The following is a 6,012-nucleotide window of genomic DNA, read 5'->3' as shown; positions in this document are numbered from 1 at the left end:
CCCAGATTTAGGTCTGGAAGGAAACTTAAACAGTTTCTAGGGCCGAACCCCTCATTAGACAGATGAGGAAACAAGGGTCTAAGAAGAGAAAGGGGCTTCCCTAATCAATGTTTGTTGATTGTTTAAATTTCCAAAGTCTCATAGCTCATTTTTCCCCAAATCTAGTGGGTTATCACTTCTGACTGCCAGGCTATCTCTTAATCAACAGCAAAGTTCCTGAGCGGAAAAAAAAAAAATCCTGGGACCAACTCACTTCCCACAAATGGTGGAAAGCCTCTGCTGTCTTTTACACTGGGGAGGAGAAAGGGGCTGCCACTCCAAGGTAATGGGTGCTTCATGCCCTCCTAAGCTAGAACATCGCTCTGGTTCTTGAAGCCCCATTTGTTGAGATGAAAGCAATGCACTACCTTCATCAGTTCAGAAATACGGAATAGATGTGTAACCTCCCAAGAGAGACACCCCTACCCCCAACACCTTCCTTTCCTCAGCCTCCTTCCACAATCCGTGAAAAAGGATATGGACTTGGAGAGACACAGATTAGGTTCTAGGTAGATGGCTTACTATAAGGACCTGTATCCATACAGAAGCAAGCAACATCTGGGACCAATCTATCCATTAATCAATAAGCATTAATTAAGCATCTGCTGTGTACCCCACATTATATGAGCTGTTACGAATACAAAGACAGAAGTGAACAGTTCCTGCCCTCAAGGAGCTTATATTCTGGTAGGGGAGACATCATGTAGATATATAAGCATATTCAGAGTATAAATCAGTCCATCAACAAGCATTTATTAGAAATGCACTTTGTTCCAGGCATTGTCCTAAGATTCTGGAAATACAGGGACAGAAGTTGTAATCCCTGCCAACGAGAAGCTTCTATTCTCTGTGGGAAGACAATGGATATGTATATGCCATAGTGATGATAGGAAGAGAGGAGAATATTGTGGGCATGATCTAGGTCCCTCCAGCCTCTGGACTTTCATTCACACTGTTTCCCATGATGCCTGAAATCCCCATTCAATCCACACCTACAGGGCCATCTCCCACACAACCTCAATCAGGGCACTGTTGCAATCCATGGAGCCCAAGAATTCGCCATCTTTTTTGCCTTTCCTGTTACCCTATCAACTCTTCGTATGTCTGAAGTTTATTACAACCCCGACTTCTTCACAGGAACCAGCCAGGGTGCTCTCAATCTGTATGTGTGTAGCTGATTTTTTAAACTTATGCGTAAGACTTTATATTTATAGCTATTAAATGTCATTTGATTACATTCACTCAATATTACCCAATCAAGCTCCTTGGGAATCCTGATTCTATTATTAAACATGCCAGCCGCCCCTCCCAGCCTTGTGTCATCTGCAAATTTAAGAAGTATGACACCATCTTCTTCATCCAGGTCACCAATATGTGTTAAAGGACCTACAGCCAAGCCCAGACTCCTGGGTCCCTTACCCAAGGCTGGTATCTTGAACTCATTGAAGGCAGCTAGCAAGCATCTGCTTATCTTGTCACTTAATTTGCCTTTCAATTTCCCATTTTTATTCTGCTTTTTTCCCTCAGACATCTTCCAGGGGAGCAATTCTAGTGGAGATTCAACCTGTGGATTGTCTCTGCAGGTGTAGCAGCCCACCCACTCCCCCACCGCAGCAGCTCCTGAAGACTCGGAAAACAGCTCTGGCCAAAATCCTTGGCCATGCCAAACGGCTCCACATCAGAAACTGCTAATATTTTATCAGTGAAAATGCCATGAAGAAAGAGGTCTGAGCTTCCACTTTGCTGCTGCCTCCTAAGGACCACGAGGACTTTCCTCTGATGGGCAGCTGAAATCACTTTTAAATGGAGTCTTCCTTTACTAGAAGGTGAGCTTCTCAAGAGCACGGACTATCTCCCATTTGTATTTTTAGTTCCAGGGCTTAGCACAGTCCCTGGCATACAGTAAGTGCTTAATAAATACCTTTTTTTCCATTCATTCATTCATTCCCATCTGGGAGTTCCCTATGCCATAACTCCACTCCCTTTCTTTATCTATCCCTTCCCAGTCTGAAGGTCATTTTCCTGGGTAGAGAAAACCAACTTGGACCAGGACATCTTTCTGCCATCTTACTGCAGTCATTGATCTATTCTCCCATCTCCCCGGCCCCTATGAGGATCCAACCACCATCGTGCAGGCCATGGTGCTCTGCACCTGGGTGATGCACGCTGGTTTGCCATTCTTGGAGGGACGCTCAGCTGTTAAGCAGCCCAGGATTGGTTGCTTGGTTGGAACTAAGATTAAAACTCTGGAATGGTTTGGGAATTTGGTGAAAGAAAGTATTGTTTCAGTTTTTTTTTTTGTTCCCCCAGTGCTTGGCACCGTAACTATTTGACAAATGACTTTCCATGCCATTCTCTTCCCCAGGCCTCGATTTCCTTCTCAGTTGAATAAGGGAATTGACCTCTAAAGTCCCTTCCCACTCTATGCCTGATTTCAGCAATTGTGAGGCCCCCGCAGCTCTACATCTCTGGCCTGGTGCAATGGTTGAAGGAGGGGAGGAGAAGCTTTAGTGAAACGATCCTGCCTAATTACTAGAGCTGGAGGTAAATATGTGGAAAAGTCTGTGTGGCCAGGCCATTTTTGGTATTGTAAATGTTGGGAGAAAATGGGGATTTGAGGGTCTAGCCTTCTGCTGTGTGGGCTGCTGTGGTTGACTGTCCATGGAAGGCCATTTACCATTGGCTGTAGGCTATGTCCATCAGGGTTGCTTTGCCAATAGGAGTACTTGTCTGGGGCCAGAGCTCCCAGACACTTCAGAGAAACCAAGTGACCAGGAAGCAGGAAGACCAAAGGCCAGAGAGCATCTTGTTTGGGCCGCACGGTAAAAGCCATGGAGCCATGAGCTGGTGATGGCCCTTCTCCCTCAGAACCAAAGGAACACTCTGCTTTCACTTTCTGAATGCAACTATAAAAAAAAAAAAAACTTGCATCGTAACTGCGTGTGTGTGTGTGTGTGTGTGTATGTCCCCTCTCCCTAGTAGACTGAAAGCTCCATGAAGTCAGGAATGTTGTCCTAAACTTTGTGCTGCTCCTGTGCCAAGCACAGGGAGGTGGAGGGAAAGGGTAGGGAGTCAGTCAATGGCAATTTTTAAGTACCTACTATGTTCCAGGTACAATGCTGAAGCCGGAGGCAAGAAACAGGCCCTCAAGGATCTCTCAGTCTAGTGGCAGGTAGTCTCATCAGAGCAGAGAATTCCCAGTATGGAAAGCCCCTGTACTGATGCAGATACAAATCACCAACTCCACTGTGACAGTCTTGGAAAGTGGCCTGGGACATTGAGAGATTGAGTGACTTACCCAAGGTCACACAGCTACTGTGTGTGTGTCACAGGCAGGTCTGGAACCCAGGTCTTCCTGACTCCAAGGCCATCCCAGAAGCCACTGGCCATAGCCAAACACCTTCTGTCTTTTTAGGACATTCCCTCAGAGTGACAATCCTGGGCCTTCTGGCCACTTTCAGGTCCAGGGGCTTAAGGGGAGAAGAGCCCACAGATCTGGAGGGGAAAACAGAGGCCTGAAGGCAAGGTCAGCTAGACTGGATGTGTATACCACAAGCCTGGAGTCTGGGAGGGACCTCTGGGGCCAGTCTATACCTGAACAAGCATCTCCTGAAGCACTATCAGTGAAGCATTATCTGACTCTTCGGGAAGACCTCCATCGAGGAGGACCCCACCTCCTCCCAGAGCAGCTCATCCTTGGGAAAGCTCAGATTATTAGGAGGTTTTCCCTGACACCCAATTTAAAGCTGCCTATTTGCAGTTTCCGCCCTCTGCTCCTAATTCCAAGCCAGCTAATCCCCCTTCCTTGTGGAAGTCCTTCAAACACTTAGAAGACTGCTGTTGTTTATCATGTCCCCTTGGCCTTCTCTGATTTGCTGTCCCCTTCACTGGGGCCCAGTCCAGCTGGCTGGTGGCTGAATGGGAGCAAACTGACCTATTTGGGTCACTCCGTCTACTGGCTGGTCCTGGACACCGGACCCACCTTCCCTTCATCATCCCCACCATTCAGTCATCTACTCAGGCCATCTCACCATTTTGTCCCCTCGGTACAAGTGCAGTGACTCAACCATCATTGATGGAGGCAATCATTTATCGTAGAAAAATCGACAGATCATCATCTTTTTCGTCTCTGTCTTTCTTCCAGCTTCATCCTACAAGGAGATGAGCTGACTCCATTAACCGAGCCCCATGCCGATCCTTCTGTAATGTCACTTTTTACTCCACCCCCCACCACTGTTTTATGAGTAAAGACTGTTCCTAATTCTCCAGTTTTTTTCTCTATTGGATTTTGCAAATCAATTTATACTCGGTGTCACCCTTGGCTGCTCTGTCTCTCCCCTTGGCAAGGGGATAAGTGTTTGCTGGTTGGTGTGACTTCCAGGTTCTTTTGGCCTCCTTGTTCTGGTAATTACTCCACAATAATTAAACTTACTGAGGAAATGGTGATGGTCTCTATTGTGATTGTTACTTTCTCCATTTCCCATGTTCAGGATCAATATCTCATTTTATAGGCTCCTAGTTAGAGACAGAAAAGAACTTAGAGGCCATCTGGGCCAATTCCCCTATTTTACAAATGAGGGAACTGAGGCATAAGGTTACTAAGTGACTTATTCAGCATCATATGAATAGTAAAATGGTTAAGCTGAGATGGGAACCCAGACTTCCAACCCAAATCCACTGTTTCCTCCATACTCTGCTACCTTCTTCTTAAGATTGTGCCAAATCTCCTTATCTTTATTCTTCTATTACAGTATTGATTTTGGTTTATTTTTGCTCTTCAATTAATGGTCTAGGAGCTCACAGACCATGGGTCCTCACTACACAACCTTGTTTCCTATTTCTTGAGATGTCATCATTTTCTTTTTCTGGGAGAAGGGAGGTGTTGCCTTGCTCAAGACCTTCCAACTCTGATTTATTCTGGACAGCCTTATTGAATTCTTTGTAGAATGTCTTTGCTCTTCACCCTTGGCAGTAGATTTTGATGCCTAAGCTACAACTGTGTTCATTTAGGACGTTCCACCTCCTGCCTCAGCAACTTTGCATAGACTGCTCCCTCCCCTGGTCGATGTCCACGTCCAGAATGCACATCCTCCCCTCTGCCTCTTAGAATCCATCCCCAGCATTCTTCAAAGCTCAAACGCCACCTCCTACATGCAGTCTTTCCTGATTTCCCCCTGCTGCTAGTGCCAACCTCCAAATTATTTCAGATTTATTTTGTGTACAGTTCATGCTTACATATACTCACACATCTTTTTCCTCCTCCAAGAATATTGTAGGCAGGGCCCATTTTGCTCTTGTCTTTGCTTCCCTGGTACCTAGAATATTTAATAAACAATTGTTGATTTATCTTTTTAAATGATTCATTAAAAACCTAATGTTGAACACTAATACAGGTAATTCACCTTCCTTAGTAAAGATTTACATTTAGATTAATTAATTAAATGAATTAAAAAACAAACAAACCTTTCCTCTCAATCCCTCTAAGTCTCTAATAGGATTCTTTGGTTCATTCTCATTCTCATTCACTTTTCCTGTCACCTCTGTGAGGCAGCTAGCTGGACATAAAGGAGTGGACCTTGAGTCAGGAAGACCTGAGTTCAAATCTGACCTCAGATACTTACTGGCTGTGTGACTCTGGGCATGTTGCTTTAGCTTTTCTCAACAACTTCCTCATCTGTAAAATGGGAATAGCACCTCCTTCCCAGGGTTGTAGTGAGGATTAAATGAGGTGCCAAATGTGCAGCACTTTACAAATCTTAAAGTACTATATAAATGTACTATACATAAAGTACTATACAAAATACTATATAATCTGCCTCCAACTTATTACTATTAATACTACTACTACCAGTACCACTACCACCACCACCACCACCACCACCACTACTACTACTACTACTACTATTACTACTACTACTACTACTATTACTACTACTACTACTACTACTACTACTACTACTACTACTACTACTA

The sequence above is a fragment of the Vombatus ursinus genome, unplaced genomic scaffold (assembly GCF_900497805.2).
Source record: "Vombatus ursinus unplaced genomic scaffold, bare-nosed wombat genome assembly UNPS02011353.1, whole genome shotgun sequence".
Lineage (NCBI taxonomy): Eukaryota > Metazoa > Chordata > Mammalia > Diprotodontia > Vombatidae > Vombatus > Vombatus ursinus.
This window is presented reverse-complemented; position numbering follows the sequence as displayed.